Below are 18,921 nucleotides of genomic sequence, written 5' to 3' on the forward strand. Positions count from 1 at the left end.
GTCTCAGTGTACTAAGTGGACTGGTTACTGTGTCTGCACAAGGGATTTTATTTGAAAATATTTGCTTGAAATATTTTTAAATTAAAAAACATAAATTTTTGTGGAAAAATTAACCATGTCTTTATCAAGCAGACATTCTTTTGCAATAGTATCCACTGTGTGAAGTTGCTGAATTTCCAGTGTAAGCAATCTTTTTTCAGCAGCTAGGTATACATTTCTTATTTTCAGACCTTCAAGTGTAACATATAAATTCAAGAGCAGAACACATAAAAATATAGTTGAATGAATTAACTGCACTGCACTGCTATTTTTTGAAAAAAAGTGTGAAGTGAATAAATCATTTGGTTGCAAAAGTCCCTGATAGTTCAGAAATACTCTATGAATGAATTTCAATCACCTCAAGAAAACCAATCTAGAAGGTGGCTGGGTTTGGCTCTTGTAGAGGATGTAGATCTGCAGGTTTGCAACAGAGTCTGATCCCATTTTTTATGTTTGCTATCAGCGTTCAGGTGCCACCATTCCCTGCTCCCTTCTGTGGCCCTAGTGTTCAAGCTTTGCAATGTACAATGGCCACATAAGAACTCTCATAGTAACTACCATAAAACCCCACACCAGTGACTCCTTTCTGCCCTCTCAGCCATTTTCAATCCTATTTTATAGACAATCACATTCCCAGAAAGCCTCATTTTGTGAGTAATAAACCCATCATAATCTGTTGGTTCGTATGTGGTTTTATCAGCCTGCACAGTAAAACCAAGTTTGGAAATGAGGATCCCTTCCTCCTTGTGAGGTGACTACAACATGTTTTATTACACATTTTATCTCTGATTTGGAGACTGAAATCTATTTATTTATTTATTTATTTATTTATTGCCTCCTTTACTTGAACAGAACAATTAAAAGTAAATGCACAGATGTTAATAATCTGGAGGAATCATTAACACTTTATAAAAGAGTTTATTTTGCATGTATATTTTAATAGCATAGTCGTCTTCAAGCAGTTTCTAATTCTTTTGTGAACCACAAACTTCTATCACACTATCAATATATTAGAAGTTGTTGGCTCCTTTCTCTTGGTAGCTCATCTTCCTCATTTCAAAGTTTCCATTTATAGTTCTTATTGCAGGCCCTCCTGCAATAAGCCGCCAGCGAGGGTCCCAAATAGTGCACAGACCTTTCCTGCTGCGCCCGCTGCTCCCCTCAGCAGTGTGCTTAGTCAGTCTGCCTGTTCTGTTCCCCACTCTGGCTCTGGTGAATTCTCTCATCCTCCCGCACTTCTGCCAGTGCTTGTATAAATATTAAAAAATAATAATAATTCTTTGAGGACAGCAATGATCAGAAGTCTTTGATCATTGTTATCTCCAGTGCCAAGAAAAATAAAAAGGAAGAGAAATATGTGGTATTTATCCATATATAGCTACTGTAAGGATATTTTTATATTACTTCATTATATCAATTTTTTTTCTTTTAACAGATATGAAAATTAACTATCCAGAGGTCATCTAATTTATCCAAGTTCACAGTGATATGAAAACAAATAGTAAGTTTGGTTAAACTCCTGCCAGTAGATTTTCATTTTTATTTATTTTCTTTTTTAAAGATTTATTTTTATTTATTTATACATACAAGAACTGGGACGTAGGCCAGAGATGTGGGGGCAGGGGTGGTGAGAGGATTCACCAGAGACAGAGTGCGGACCAGAACAGGCAGATCTATTGAAATACACTGCTGAGGGGAGCAGTAGACAAGACAGGAGAGGTCTGCTGCGCCACGTGGTTTAGCTCCTCACCAGGGATCAAACTCATGCCACAATGGCTAGAGATAGTTTGAGAGCACTCAGCCTTTAATCCCTGCACCACCAAGGAGGACCCCGTTTTTATTTATTTTCTTAAAGTAATACTTATAAGAAAAATAAGCTACCAATTGCACATTCTCAATTTGTATCCTCTCTAGTAATTAATTTTGTTGTGTCCTACAAAGATAAAATTTCCCCTCTGAATCAAAACAGACCTAAAGCCTTCATTTTAACTCAAAATTTGTGTGGATTTCCTACTATGGCTTAACTCATACTTTTTTTTCAGAATTTAGTTAAATTTACTTTAAAAAAAAAGTCTGAGTTACACTCCTCACTTGAGAGTAAGCTACTTTAGAATAATTGGATATTACATTAATTTAATCTGCCCATTTGGCGATGTTAGCCAAATGTTATATATATCATTATTTGAAAATAATAGTATTGTGTTCTGAAACACATTATCCCTAAATACTTTAGTTTACTCCCAAATATTAGGAAAAGAGCAGTAGCTTATTTTTCCTTATCAAACAAATATCTACCATGAAACTTTTCATGGTTTATATAAAGTAAGAAAACTGAATTAGAAAATTAACAATGTTGTTCCTAAGAATGTCAAACCTGTCACAAAGAATGACAAGTTTCATAAAAGGATGTCTAAAATTTTAATACAACTTTTGAAATGCAACTTCTCAATCTTGTCATCTGCTTGAGCAGTTCATTGTGACTATTTCACTGGGGGATGACACACTAAGTCATATAATATTATAATATAACTAACCATCCAAAAATTAGTTATCAGCAATTATGGTGAATTAATTTATTTCCCTTTTGAACTTACATAACACGAACTATTTCCATATGCTAGGAGAGTATGTTTACTATGCATACTGAAAAACATCAACATGGGCATCCCTTGACAAAATTTGTATTAGAAAACAATAAACAATATATTAAACAACAGAGAATTAGGTTATCCCCAAAGCCCAGTAATGACTATCCTCAGGAAATCCTAAGCAGTAACTTACTACATGCTATGGTGGTGGCAACATAGGAAGTGAAGGGCAGATTGAGTTGATCTTCCCAGAAGAGTGTTAAATGACCTGTGTCCTTGATTGAGTTTCCTATGTGAAACTTCAGGGGCAGCAAGGAGCACAGTATGAGGTAAGTCAAATCAGAGACTCTGGGGAAAATCCAGAGGTTAATAGAAAGTTTGAATTATGATTGAGACCTGGGAATGAGGAGAGAATTTTTCAGGAAAAAAAAGAAGATTTTGAGCAATCAATCATTGTAAATAACGATTTTGCATTTAGGCAGGTGGCTACAAATGACTCTTCGTTGGTTTGGGATGACTTGAAGTATAAATGAATAAAAGTTGTACTGTAATAATGGCACATTTAGATAGGAATACCTGACTCCAGCTGTGTCCTCTGTTACCCAGGATGCTTGTGCCTTTTACCTGTTGCCAGGAGACCACCTGAGTCCTCCCTTCCCTTCTATTTCCCCACTACTGAAATGCAAGGCTCCATACAGAGACTAAGAGCATCACCTCGGCCTGAGCTCTGTTCTGCTGCTGTGGACTGCAGAGTGAAAAACACCTCCTTCATCCTTTAAGCATGTACAGTCTCTAGGATATTAATGATCTGTTTATGCTAGTTGATTACTCACCTCTTTTCTCTCACATAATGTTGTTATTGCACAATTCTTTAGAAAAATGCCAGCAATTGGATACACTTCTTATATGCAATTTTTGCCTTCTTTTGTGCCCGTCCATATTTAAATCCTCTTCTGTCTTTCGTTTTCACTAAAAGTTCAGTGACATCAGTTCCACATTTACATCATAATATGGTTATGAAATTGATCCAAAATGCTTCAATTCAGAAATGAACTAATATTTGAATCTCTTCTGTCTTATTCAAATTTGTATGTGTCTCATAAACACATACAATTTTAAGTAGTTTGTTCTATTTAAGTAAAATCAAATGAGAATATTTAAATACATTCTTCAAAATCATTGTGTCATAGCCAAATTTTCATGATTTAAAAGTGACTGAATAACCACTTCTGCTGTTTTGCTATTCTTTTTTCCTAAAATAAATGGATTATTACTAAGCAATTAGAAATAATTTAAAACATTTCATATAGAAGAAAAGCCATGAGCAATCATGACATATAAAGTTGGAGAAACTACCATTGGGTATTATAAAAGCCTTGGAAATATTCAAGGACTCCTTTGGCTATAGCAGTTAGAAAGTGCCAGAGATCTCATATGGCCAACCTGGTGGGAATATCAGTAAATGCTACTAAGAAGTGGCAATTCTGGATGCATCTTTAAAAGATCCCTACCCTTCATAAAATTTTGGTATTTCATCAAGTTCCTAAAATATAATAGAAATAGGAAAACCAGACTAATTTTATTAAGCAGAGGAAATTTGACTGTGAGTTTTCTCCTTGCCCTTGAATTCTTGAGTTGATCTTGTATGTCCAAGTGAAATTTCATGTCCTCCATCTTCAACCACTTAGCTTTCACAGACTGATCTCTGTGAGGATCATTCTATTAATGTCTTTCTCAGTGTCAGTCATGTAATATTGGAATCATAGTGGAGAGGATTGTGCATATAAGTTCTTGACTTTTGTCTGATTTTTCCTCTCTAATTACTCAAAAGGAGTTTACTCAACTTTAAAAAACACAATTTGTAACATATCCTAAAGTCCAAGTCAGCATATCATTAACCTTTAAGAAAGTGTCTTTAGTGATAAACTTGTTACTTTATTAAATCCCAGCATCATGCTTGTACTTTATGGATATAATAGAATATTCAGAGTCTACCTTCATCACCTCAGAGTTTAAGCCTACACCCCAAAGATGAGAACAGCAGGCACTTTCTAAAGTGAAGTAATTATCTATGCAACACTTTCTGAGATAAGAACATCAGTTCTGCTACCTTCAAACTCCTGAAGATGAAGTAAGAGAAGTTCTCTTTGTTGGATTTGTCAGTCAATAAGAGTGTGTTCAATGTATTTATTTGGTTCCAGAGGAAATGACAAGACTACTTAATACCTCAAGCCATTATATCAGGATCCATGTGTTTAAATTCATCATGGACTTGTATCTTGGAATTTGAGACTCATAAAAACTGATGTTTGACTCTGCTGGGAGAATTTACAGGAGAGAGTGCAACTGCAACTGCCACTGAGAAAACAGTGTTGAGAGATGGTTTTGCTGGAAGTGCCTATATTTTAGAATATGACAGGACAAAATTATCATGCTTTGCTTGAGATTAAATGAGTAGCCCAGATGATAAAAGACTCTGTAAATAGAATTTCTTGATAAGAGTATAGTTTAGGGTAAATTGTAACTCGGACTAAGAGAATACACAAGATAACTGTAGCTTAAATAGGTTAATTTATTTCTCTATTTAATTATTAGGTTAGTAGCCCACAAATGGATCAGCACTCTACAGTGTTAAAAAGCCAGGCTCCATCAATCCTTTTGTTCTACAATGTATGGTCTCAGCACAACTTGTGGCCAAAGGCGACTGCTTTAAACTTTGTAAGTTTCTACAGCAGATAACAGAAGTCAAGCAGCAGGAGGAAAACAACAACACAAAATATGTCTTTTATGAATACTTAATATCCATGAATATTTACTAAAAATTATATATGCCACATATGCATATCATTGGCATGATCACACAAAGCTGCAAGGTAGTTAGTTGATCATTTTGGAAAGAATATGCTGTCAAATACAAATGAAGGACTTCATTAATTTGACCATGACCTTCTCTCTCTATTAAGGTCATAGTTTCTATGCTTCTACATTCTGAACAGTTAGATGCAGAAAAATTATATATTGTCTTAGGAAAAATTGCAATGAGGAAATACTGAAGTCATGAGTACATTATTTAACTTAAAAGACCACATGCTCTTTCCACAGAACTGAACCTCAGATTAAGGCATCTGGCCTTGTTTTTTCCTCCAAGATTCTGACCTAAATTAAAATTTTCATGTTGCCAAACAGAAAGCTGCTGGAAACACATCTCAAAAGAACTGTTTTGTCCTCACTAAGATAAGCACTGGCTGAGTTGTGTGACAAATGGAATACATACACTCCAGAGTTAGATGCTGGCAGAAGTACCTTTCCTCTTCCTGTTTAATGTTTATTACCAAGAGTTTCAACCTGGAGCTGGTTGACACAATATCTTGATCTGGAAACATAATACAACTTAATTCTTTTTTGAAATTGGTGATGAAAATAAGAGGATGAAATTATAAGCTGTCCACTATTCAGTCAATTAATTTGTTTATAAGACTTTTACTCAACTACTTCCAGCAGGCTTTGAGGTAGTTCAGTATTCAGAATGATTTTCTACCTCTTGGCAAGAAGTGGTTTCTGGCTGAGATTCAAAGACAGTTTCATATGTCAGAAAGAGTTCATTGTGGGTATCCTGAAGGTATTACCCTAGCAATGTAACCAATCTCTATGTCAAAATAAAAACATTCCATCATTCTCATGACAATATATGACCACGGTAGCATGCTGGGGAGAGAAATTAAAACCTACCAGCAATACAGCAACCAATAGTGACATATATGATGTATTATACACAAATGTCCCATGTGTGGGATAGTAAATGAATCCCAGCGGAGTATTTTTCTACTTCAGTCTATGAATGGCAGTTTACCTTATTTCCTTTAGTTCCTGAAGGATGGGGAATCTGTCTTTTCACTCATATTGATATCTTACCTGATATGTAAACATACCCTGTCATCTTTTAATATTTTTCATAATAAATAAAACTATGTAGATCCCTCTCTGCTCCAGATTTCTCTCATATACACCCTTGTTTCATGATAAACACTCTTTTTAACATCCTCATCATCTACACTAAATACTTCATCTTCGCTTACCCTAAAAGATGGTTCCATTGAGGATTCTACTGTTCCTTGACGTTGTGTTTTTTCCTATCACATCTAACTTACTCCCAGTGAGTATGTGAGTAAATATAAGAGATTATCTTTTTTTTCTTACCTGAGTCTCTATCTATTAAATAAGTAGAATTATATCATTAAGCAAAATAAAACAATGTTATTTGAATAATATATATAGTTGTAAAATGTAGTATTATATATACACAGAATATATAAAAATATAACCCAAATTAAGTTATATACTATATGTTCACTTATATTTTATCTGAAGTGATACAACAACAACAACAAAAAAACAAATCAGCATATCCCAAAGCAGAAGAGAAATTAAAATAGAAAACAAAGTTACTGCAAAGTTAAACAAACAGAAAGCAGGAAAGGAAAAACAAAAGCAATAAAAATTTAAGTACAAATATTGTAGATTTATATTCAATAATACCATTAATTGCATTAAATATGTCTAAAACCCCCAGTTAATGAACAACTATTATAAGAATGGTTTAAAAGAAATTCATATCTCATGATATTTATAAAACACTCTTTACATATAAAGACATGATAGATTAAGAGACATAACAGTAAAGAAAGATATACCATTTATACACTAAGTATAAGAAAATTCTTTAATAGCAGATATAACAGCTTTAAATAAGAATTATTATATATAAAGAAAACATTTAAAAATGATAAAAGGGTCAACTTATTATTAAGATATATCCTAAATATATATGTACTTAATAGTGGATAATCAAAGACCATATGATCAAACTAAAGGAATAAATAGAAAAAATTCATAGACTACTACTCAGTAATACAAAAAGAATGGGCTAATAATATGCACGAATACATGGAAGCAAAACCTTAGGTTACCAAAAGAATGTAAAACAAAGGATAGAATTTCATTTAAATAACGTTCAAGAACAGGATAATTTATTGATTTGTGATGGAAATTAGAACTGTGTCTTAGTAGGTAGAGAAAGTAATAATCCTTTCTCAGTGCTTTCTGTGAGAAATAGAGATAAAACTATACATAAAATATGAAAGAGAGCATGTGAACAATATTTTCATTCAACTTCATCTAAATCATATTTATACACTTCATATGTATTGAACAAGATACATTCTTTAAGAAAACTGAAGTAAATTAAAATGTAATACTGTTAGGAAGAAAATTATCAATAATCTGGAAATTAAACAAACCCTCAAAAAAAACCAACTGATTAAATTAAAAAATAGGAAGAAATAAGAAATATTTAGGGCTGATAATTAATGGAAAAATATATGAAATGTGGATGTAACTAGAACAGTGATTAGAGGAAAATTCATAGCTTTTTGCAAATATATTAGGGGAAAAAGGGAGTTAAAATTAATCTAATTTTCTGCTTAACAAGCCAGGAAAAACAGCAAATATAGGAAAAGAAAGGATGCAATAATATAGCAAGAAAATCAATGAAATAGAAAACAAAAAGACAATTTATCAAAGAAAAAAAACTTCTTTTTTAAAAAGGAAAACCAAAATAATAAAATTGATTTTAAAACCTGGTAAGGATAATTAAGAAAAAAGAAACTGTCAGTCAGTATAAAAATGAAAGATAGGTAGCATTTATAGCTTTACCAGATTTTAAAAAGATAAAAATGAATATTATGAACACTTTGTGCAAACATATTAAATAAAGTATATAAACAAAATGGACAAATTTTGTGAAAAATATTAGTTAAGAAAACTAGCACAAGCAGGCATAACAAAGCACATTTATTTAAAAAAATCTTATTTTCTCATAAAAAGCATGGAATAAAGAAAACTCCAATCCCAATTATTTCTCTCTAGTTAATTCTATCAAATATTCTAAAAGATACAATTAGACACACACCCTTTCAGAAAACAGAAATGGAGAAAAAATTACTTAATTTATTTTATTGAACCAGCATAGTATCGATACTAAAATCTAACAGAAACATTTGAAGGAAATTACAGATTTATATCTCTGTATGTATTCATAGACTACTACTCAGTAATACAAAAAGAATGGGCTAATAATATGCACGAATACATGGAAGCAAAACCTTAGGTTACCAAAAGAATGTAAAACAAAGGATAGAATTTCATTTAAATAAAGTTCAAGAACAGGATAATTTATTGATTTGTGATGGAAATTAGAACTGTGTCTTAGTAGGTATGAGGTAGTGGGACTAAAGGAAGAGGGCATGAGGAAAGTTTCTGGTGTGAAAAATGTTATATATCTTGATTGCAGTGTGGGATTCATTTCTTTCTTTTTTTTTAAGATTGATTTATTTATGTATACATGAACTGGGGTATAGACCAGAGTTGTGGGGCGTGAGAGGATTCACCAGAGACAGAGCAGGGAGCAGAACAGGCAGACTGACTGAAATCCACTGCTGTGGGGAGCAGCAGGTGACACAGGAGAGGTCTGCTGTGTCATGTGGGCAGCTCCCTGGCTGGCTAGGGATCGAAATCGTGTTGCAGTGGCTGTGGATAGCTTCATTGGTTGTGTCTTAACCTCTTGCGCCATCAGGGAGCCCTGGGATTCATTTATAAAAACATTTTTTAATAAATTTTTATAAAACATTTAAAAAATTTTATAAAACATTAATTTATAAAAACATAAATGTATAATGGGATTAAATCTATAAAATAAAACATCTTCTGTTATAGGTTAAATACATCTAAGAAAAAGTGAGATTGCCCTCATTATTAAATAACTGTTAAGATTTTAATGATTATTAAATTTCCTGGATTTATTTTTACTCTGGATTTAGCAAATCAAAGCCAAATAGAATAAGTCTACTTCTTTTGAGTTATCAAAATTCATTGTGTACTTAGGTGGTCAAAGAAATAGATATGTGACATTATTTACCATTGAGAAGTAAAGCATCAGGGCCTCCCTGGTGACGCAAGGGTTTAAGCACCATTCAGTGAAGCTATCCTCAGCCTCTGCAGCAAGAGTTCAATCCCCTGCTGGCCAAGGAGCTACCCACATGGCACAGCAGACCTCTCCAGCCTCAACTACTTCTTCCCTCAGCAGTGTATTTCAGTCAATCTGCCTGTTCTGTTCCCCACTCTGTCTCTGGTGGATCCTCCCACCCTCAGCACCTCTGGCCTGTATCCCAGTTCTTGTATGCATAAATAAATAAATCTTTTAAAAAAAGAGAAGTAAAGCATCAAAATAGACTTGGATAAAGTTAAATAGAAGGGTACATGATATAGAAAAATATGATTTTAGCAAAGGATGGTATGACAGAGAGGGAACAAAAGACATGTACTCAGAAGTACTGAGTTTGATGTAGTTTAATTCTTTACAAGCTGTGATCACAGTAGCATTTCTTCCTTTTTTCTTTGTTTTTTTCATTGTTTAGACCTTTATAATTTTTTCAAAGTATTTGTATGATGAACTAAATTAAAAAATGCAAAATATCATGACAGTGTTTTAGTTTGACTTAGATTAAACTCAGACTAAATGATTTATGAATGAAAAAGGATGACTGTAGAACTATGCTAAAGAATTTTAAATTTAGCAGGAAAGCTAAGCACAGGATATGGTTAAGAAAATAGAATCGAGTATTTTAGGGTTTGTTTATTTTTGGCTGGTTTTAAACCAACTCTATAAAGTAGAGTGCAATATAGCATCTGAAGGTTTGTGACTGTTAGTTTCATGAGAGAAAGAAGTCTTAGAAGAGTGATTTTGGGAAAACATTCTCCCGAACTGATGAGCATAAGCATTGCCAACTACCAATTACCACTAACATTCATTTCCCTAATGATATCTTCTTCTTATTTAAAATTGTGTTAATTTTTAGTGAGGTAACATTGATTAAAAGCAGTGTATATGTAATATGATTTATGGGTACAGGTTTGCACCTTTCAGGGGAATGTTATATACCACACCCATCTCTGTAGGACCCATAATTAATTAAAAAATATTTTATACATAACTGATGAAGTTTTACATGAATATCAAAACTACTTTATAAGAATCTGGTAAAAAAATCAAATGTCTTTACTGGTCATTTTATACTTGTGTTTAAGGTGTACTATCTATTATACATGTTCATATATAGGTAATTACCATGTAATTTTGAATGATGACACATTCCCTAAAGCTTGTTTAATAAAAAAGCACAAGTAACGCCAATTAAGAGTCTTTGCCACAGTTCCTGGTTATCGTCCTGACTCTCCAGAAACACAAAAATAAGTGTTACATTATCTTAGCACAGCAGAAACATAAATATTTGCATTAGTATTTTTGAATTGCAGATGTCACATACACACATTTCTCTGCAAAAAAAAGCACTCTTATCTTAGATGCACTGAATTAGGATGAAAGGCTTTCTTTTCTTAGATACACTGGATTAGGAAGAAAGAAATTTCAGTCATTTTGTAACTAAATGATTACAGAGTACAGCAAGACAGACCTCAAGAGCCCAACTTAGAATTTAAGAACAGCAATATGTTTTATTGCAGGTCAAAGTGAAAAATGGATCAATGCATAGTGAATGAGTGAGTGAATGAAATGAAAATGTTTTCAGAGCTGACAAAGTAAAATTGCAATGACGAGGTGGCGAGGGGTTGCTGACATTTTTTTAATGACCAAGCAGCTGTGAGCCCAGAGTCATAAACAGTGACTTAAGAGTAACCCATCTTTTAGCTTCTCATAGAAACTGAAATTATCTGTGCCTTTATGCCTTTTTTTTTTTGGTAGCTGGTGATGTTCCATTATTATTACTATTATTAATAAAACATGCCTTCTCAAAACAACAAACTCCAACACTCCATTCCACCTTCTACAATGTTACCTTCCTAATGACATTCGGCCATTGAAGGATTTAAAACTTGGCTAGTCCTAAGGGGAAAAAAGTTTTGCTTCTATGAAACTGTCTGTAAAGACTGGCTTTTGCCCAAGCCACAGGAACTTTAAACAGTCTGCTAGCTCAGTCGGCACAGACAGGTTCAAGCATAGGGTAGGATAAAAGCTGCTACCAGGCTTTTAATCTTGCAGGTTGCAGAAACCCTTGATTTTTCAGTTCTCATTCTCCTGAAGACAGTTTATGATATGTGACAGCAAAATATAAATAAGGTTAAAATTTATTTATCTGGCATATCAAAATAGGGGAAAGTAGAAGGGAAACCAGATAAATGATTCTGACTGAGTTTTATTCAGACACCAATGACTATTCAAATTATGAGTCTGATTAATCATCAATATACTGATTTTGTATTTAAACTTGAAAATATTTCAAAAACAGCATGATTTTAATGTGACAACATGAAATAGAGAATATGAATAGCTGTGACCCAGTCTCTGAGAGTTAGTACTTGTGTGACTGTGCGTTGCCTGCTGTCTCTGAGCATCACTATCTTCATCTACAAAATAGAAATGATCATTATATTTGCTGAATCACTATCTTCATCTACAAAATAGAAACAATTGTTATATTTGTTGAATCAGTACATAACTGAACATTTGACATGGGAATGAAATTCAAGAACACAAAGAAGCTGTTTGATAATTAATCATTTTTATTAGTCTTAATAGTACTATGTATGACATTTTAGTTGACTTTCTGTACATACTGACAGTTAGATAACATATTTTAATATGTAAAATATAATATGTTTTACGTTAGAATTTAAATTTGATACATAATTTGGGGCGGTATTTTTAGTGAGATTTTTAGTTCAAATATTAAATTCACTAAATACACCTAAAATAATCTGATCCTTTTTTAGAGCTAGTTAGTCCTCATAGAGAACAGATATCAAGTGTCTAAGTGGTGTATTTTCAGTGCAAATGAGGATTTTTCTTTCTCTAGAAACTTAAAGTAAAACTCAGAGAAAAAAACACAATGTGACATTTGGGACTCTGATTTGATCTGCTAAACAAAGGCTATAACCCTTCAAGGAAGTCTTCACCCATTCTTTTGAAATACTTCTTTTCCAGAATAAGACCCATTTTTTATGGATGTATACTACTTCTCTATTATCTTTCTCTTAACTTTTCAGTTCCATTTTTAGCCCACTATCTTTAAAGATTGCATTCACATTTCTTTTTCACATTATATCTGAGCATGTTGATTTTAAGTTAAAAAGGTATTTGTTTCCCCAAGTTGTTCTGAGCAGTGGTAGAAGTAAATAAAAGATGTATTGAAAGATATTGGGAAGTTTGAGAGTGGATTTGTGGAATATATTATACAAATATTCACTGCATATACAAAGATTTGTGAATTTATATTAAAAACATTTAACTCCCCAAATTGAACCACAGTTTATTTGTTGGAAGTCAGAAGACTATAACAATAATACACTCCATAGATATTTAAATTACTTGAACAGCAAAGAGCTTTGCCTGCTCTTCCTTGAGTTAAATTTAATTTTTTGAAAGATTTACCTATTTATGCATACACAAACTGGGGTGTAGGCCAGAGATGTGGGGTGAGAGGATTCACCAAAGACAGAGTAGGAAACAGAACAGGTGGGTTGACTGAAATACACTGCTGAGGGGAGCAGTGAGTGAGACAGGAGGGGTCTGCTGTGCTATGTGGGTTAACTCCCTGGCCGGGGATTGAACTTGTGCTTCAGTAACTACAGATAGCTTCATTGTACTTAGCTTTAACTCCTTGAACCACCAGGTATGCATGGGGTAAATTTAATTTAACTGTTTCATGGGATTGCACTGTCAAACAGCTGTGATGGAATCTAGTCACAGTATGTCCCTAAAAAAACCCAACTCAAATTTGTATCATTTCATAATGTTCTGCCTTATTTTTCCCTACAACATCCTAGTAATAGCAACTAATAATTAAAAGTATGAAAAAAATTGGTTTTATCATCTTCATAACAATCTCTCTTATGCAATTGTCCCTTTTCTTCTTTGCAGGACACAAGGTATGTTTTCTTTTCTCAGATACATTCTTGCCTGGAAGGCTGCAGCAGTTTGCAGCAAGAGTGACTGAAGGCTTCAGAACTGAAGTTGAAGACTAGGGAACCACACTGTTTACCAAAAGGAAACGAAAGAAAAGTTGGCCACTGTTGACATTAAACCGATTGCTTTTATGATGTCGTTAGAAGGAGGAAAATGGTGCTCACAGCTACATTCCAATGTGTGTGTGGTGGGTTGGAAAATGGATAGGAAAGAAGGAAGGCCGGGAGCTCCAGTGACCTGGATAAAGTTACTCGATTACAGCACTTCATTTTTCTCTAAATTACTGTCAAGTGAAAAAAAATTCTAAAAGCAGGATACACGGATGGAAAGAGTTCATAATTTGGTACCCTGTGAATTATTATGAAACTTTAAGTTCATGAAGAAAGAGAGTAATTATTAGCTTTGAAACAATCATTATTATTTTAATATATGAGATAAATAAGTGGGGTTTGAAAGCTATCTTATTGAATAGTCCTTCAATAATTCTTGCTGCAATTCCTATTGAATTGGGCACAATTACTGTTCTGAAATGTGAAGCTATGAAAAAACATTCAGCACATGAGATGATCTACTCTGCACACAGAGCGAACACCAGCACTCACCACAAAGCTAGTAAGTGACTCACAGTAATAACCCAAGATTGCCCAGAGGGGAGAGAAAAACGTAAAATAATATTTTTGTTTTTCAAAATGTGGGTTTTCTTTCCTTCTCTGAGTCTCCCCTCTCATCACCGGACAAGGGGAAAAAACACGAGCGTCTGCAGAGAATACCACAAGATTAATTAATGACTTTTATAAAGGATTTGTGTAAATATTGCAGATTTTTATAAGAGAAAGCGTATTGACTTGTGTTGTATCTTATGCCCAACAATGTGAAATGACTTCCTGATGATGGTGTTAAAGGAGTTGGAAAATCCAAACTTTTCTTTGAAAATAAAGTTTCTTGCTGAGACAAAAGTTGGCTTTGTTTTGAAGTAAGCTTCCTTGAAACTTTCTTTGGTGGATGAGCTAATGTAATGATAATAAGGCAAGGAAGTTTCAAAAGTTGCAGGTTTTAAGTTATTCATTACTTCGTAATAGTTTTGATGATGTTGTTTCTTCTTTTACGAAAAAATAGTTATTGCTATGATTAAAATTGAATGAGAAGACTGAATATAAATGTATTTAATTGAGTAATAACAAGCCCTATCAATTTCTGAATACTTTAGATGTGTTGATATCATTTTTTTTTTTTTAAGAAAGAAATAAAACAAAGGAACTGACAAAACAAACCTGTGTAAACTGGCTGCAGAACTGAGGCCACTGAAAGGGAACGAACTGCTGGGGAGAGAGACCAGAGGTGGGCCAGGATCCAATGGACTATGTATGGTGCTGTGTAGCCATGTCTCTGCTGGTAGATGTGGTGTGGTAACATGCACGTGTAGGGGTGTGAGCCTGTACCCCTAAATCATATACAGTGTTGTAAACCAATGTACCTCAATAAACACCATTTTTTTAAATGTTTAACTCTTTGTTACATAAGATCTCAAAGAAATTACAAAAAAATTATCCCAGATATTGTGAAAATATTCCTGTGACGTAAAATAGCACTTTTGATATTATCTTTAGTTGTAAAGGACAAAAGATCTTAAACTAATGCAAACACCCCCTGAAATTAAAGTAATATATGAAAATTAATAGGTTTATGAATGCTCTTTGAGTTGAAGCAGAAAGGAGAATCTAATTTTGCTTTCCAAAATGGACTTCTTTCTGATTTTTTTGTTTTTCTTTCTTAACTATTTGCCCTTTAACTATGAAGTTAGTTAAAAGAACAGAAATTAATTTGTTCCTTTTATGCACTAGTGTAATAAAATAACCTAAAAAGTACTCTGTGTTCACCCTGCTGTTAGATTTAGTTATAATAGCACCAATTCTTAGATGTTTTTATAGCCAGTCCCTAAGATCTTCCAAACCAAGTTAATAAATCCTCAATAAATTGTCTGACATTTTCAAGTGCTAAAATAGTTCAAATAGTTTCCTATATCCTGTGCTCCTCCTCCTTTTATTTCACATATTTGCTTCCCATTTATTAATGTCCTCTTTTTTTATTTTTCTTCAAATACAGACGCTTTAGAAAATACATCCCTCTAAGAAATATTTGTTATACGATTATTTTTTTTTATTGCTAGTTCAGGTTAATTTTACTGTCGGGTTTTTCTTTTCCTAGAGTAAGAAAATATTGAGGTTGTTCTTCTGAAAACTAGTACTAAATTGTGTTTACAGATAAAGTAAGGCAACAGACATTTGTCTTTTTACTTATACTATTTTTAAACAGATTTCAATTACATATTCTTTTTGAATTTTTACACATTTGGCCAAAAATGTCAAATGAAAAGACAGGGAATAAAGTTTTTTACACACATTTGTTTTCAGTCACACTAGAGAAAGAATTATATTGTGACTACTAATGTCATTTTTTTCTGCTTTTCTTTCCTATTATTCAACTTATTTTCACATGCATAATAGAGCTCCTTCATAATAGGAGACCCTGTCAAGATTCACTCATCACTCATCACCATTTTTAAAATTTTTACTGAGATAACATTGGTTTAAAAGACTATATAGGTTTTATGTGTACAGCATTATAATTTGACAAATTTCTATACTACTTTATGATCACCGCCTAAATTCCAGTTTCCATCTACCACCATATTACAACTCCCCTTTCCCCAATTAATCCACTCCCCTCCTCACTCTCATGTAATGTATTACATAGTCTACATAGAAAGTCACACACAAAGACAATATCCATCTTTTAAAATCTTACATTCACCAATAACTGAATAGTCCTAAAATAGGCAATGAAAGGTACCAAAGTTATAGAATGACCCACATTAACAGACTCAAGATTATAAATTCAAGCTCCAGAAATAAAAAAGGCAACAAAAATGAAGGCTAGGAAAGAGGAAAAAAAAAAGACTAGTAAATTTGGATATGTAATTTTTTTATATTTACATGATGTCTGCTTTCAGATGTGTACAAGACCAAATAGGGCTCAAAAGTAATATCTCTTCTGTTTTCCTTCTACCCTCAAACATTTTGGAAGTCTGAGTAAGCCAATAATTGGACATGAAAGTCGTGCAAGAATTGTAATAGTAATAGGAAAAAGAGTATATATTTTTGCAAAACATTGCTTTTCGTTCCAGCAGGAGAAAATATGCACGACTGTTTATCTTGGTTTTGCTGCTCCTTTGCACTGTCCAACATGGGCTGGCTGTGTGGAGGGCTTTCCACAGTCACTTACAAGAGCTTCACTATTCGTTAGGGCAATAAGGAGATGCTTTTGAATGTGTTGAGTTAAAAGCTCCATTTAGTCTTTCACTCAATCTGCTTATGTAACTTAAATATTTTTAGTGCCCAGGAGTTCAAAGCAGCTAATGTGTTGTATTTCAGAATGACAAATAGAACACACTAAAAACAGCATTAGAATGTTTTCCTAAGCGAGTTTCAGGGAAATGTGTGGTGCTCTGAATGGAACTCCACATAGCATTTTGGCCATGGAGCATTTCCTTCCTTGTACTCAGGCCTGAATGAGTCATTGTGCCTGGCCTTCCCTGTTCCCCAATAGGTCTGGGCCTGACCATGAACAAGCATTTAGCAGAAGCCGAATTCATATGTGACTCCCAAGTGACAGAAAGGAAATATTCCTTCTGGTAATTTATTGATGAGCTAAGTCCAGATGTAGATGCCTGTTTCACTTAATAGGCGTCTTCGCTGCTTGGCTCTTATCTTGAATAGCAGCCAAGGAATTCCTGCGAGGAGTTACCAAGAGAACAAACTCTTTCTTATTGAGGTATGAGATATGAATAGACTTGCAGAATTAATTCATTCTAGGGAACATATTAAGATGCCTTTCTACTATATACTGACTGTTACCAGGAAACTATTTGAGATATTACCATATCGCAATAACATTCCAGCCATTTTTCGTTTCCAGAGCATTTAATTTTTGAAACTCTTATTAGTGAAAAATATCACTCAGCTCAGACTCACTTGGTCATGAGATCAGTTGGGACACAGAAGATCCTCTCTGGGGAAAGAAATTTTTATTAGTTATTTGTGTTTAGCAGATACCACCTACAAAATAAGAAATTTTTCAATACTGAATTTTATTCAAAATATTCTAAAACCTTAATTAACATAAAAATCTCCGAAATACAATCATAACACTGTTTTTATCACCCAAGATGCAAGGAATACATGTAATTCAATTGATCATCACCTATGTTTCAGACTACATGGTAGGTTCATTGAGTAAAACTGTTATTGAGTCATTTTTTAAAAGATTTATTTATTTATGCATACAAGAACTGGGGTACAAGTCAGAGGTGTGTGTGGGGGGGTGAAAGGATTCACCAGAGACAGAGTGGGGAACAGAACATGCAGATTGACTGAAATACACTGCTGAGGGGATCAGTGGGTGAGTCAGGAGACTCACTGATACACCATGTGGGTAGCTCCCTGGCTGGGGATCAAAGTACTGCAGTGGCTGTGATAGCTTCATAGTGCAGCGTCTTAACCCCTTGCACCACCAGGGAGGCCCGGTGTTATTTAGTCTTAAAACCGAAAATTTTCAAGAAAGTCATGCTTTCTGATTTTTTTTTCTTGTAACAGCATCCTAAAATATAGTTCTATGCAAAGATTCTTTTCCAAGACATAAGTAAATCTCTATTTTAAACCAAAATAATAACATTCTCCTATAGTTTTCTTTATATTACTTTGAGTTTTATTATGGGTAATTGTGGCATCTGGAACATTCTAGAGATTTTCCTGTCATTTCCTTGGTCTGAAAATCTTCAGTGTTGAATTTTTTTAATGTTAGATAAAATTCATTTGCGATCTACATCTAACCTGTGCTCCTTTTGATTGCAGAATATTAATCAGTATTCTATCTCCTTTATAATTATTAGACTATTCAAATTTCTACTTAATTTTGGAAAAATTAGCAATTGAATTACCTAGAAAAACCTTATATTTCCTAGAGGTTTTCAAATGTATTGCTATATATTAGTAAGTAGTAGTCATCTCAAAAATCCTACAAGCTTTCTTATGACTTTTTTATATCTTTTTTCTTCAAGAGGTTAATTTATTGCTTGTCCTGTTAGCAGGCAGACCCCTTGCTACACAGCTCCACCCTTTACTATGTGGAGCCAGGAACCTGGAAACTCCCATTTCCATGACATTACAGTTACATTCTCAAACAACTACTTTTTGTATTTAT

The sequence above is a fragment of the Talpa occidentalis genome, unplaced genomic scaffold, assembly GCF_014898055.3.
Source record: "Talpa occidentalis isolate TD23 unplaced genomic scaffold, MPIMG_talOcc4v2.1 talOcc4.2, whole genome shotgun sequence".
NCBI lineage: Eukaryota > Metazoa > Chordata > Mammalia > Eulipotyphla > Talpidae > Talpa > Talpa occidentalis.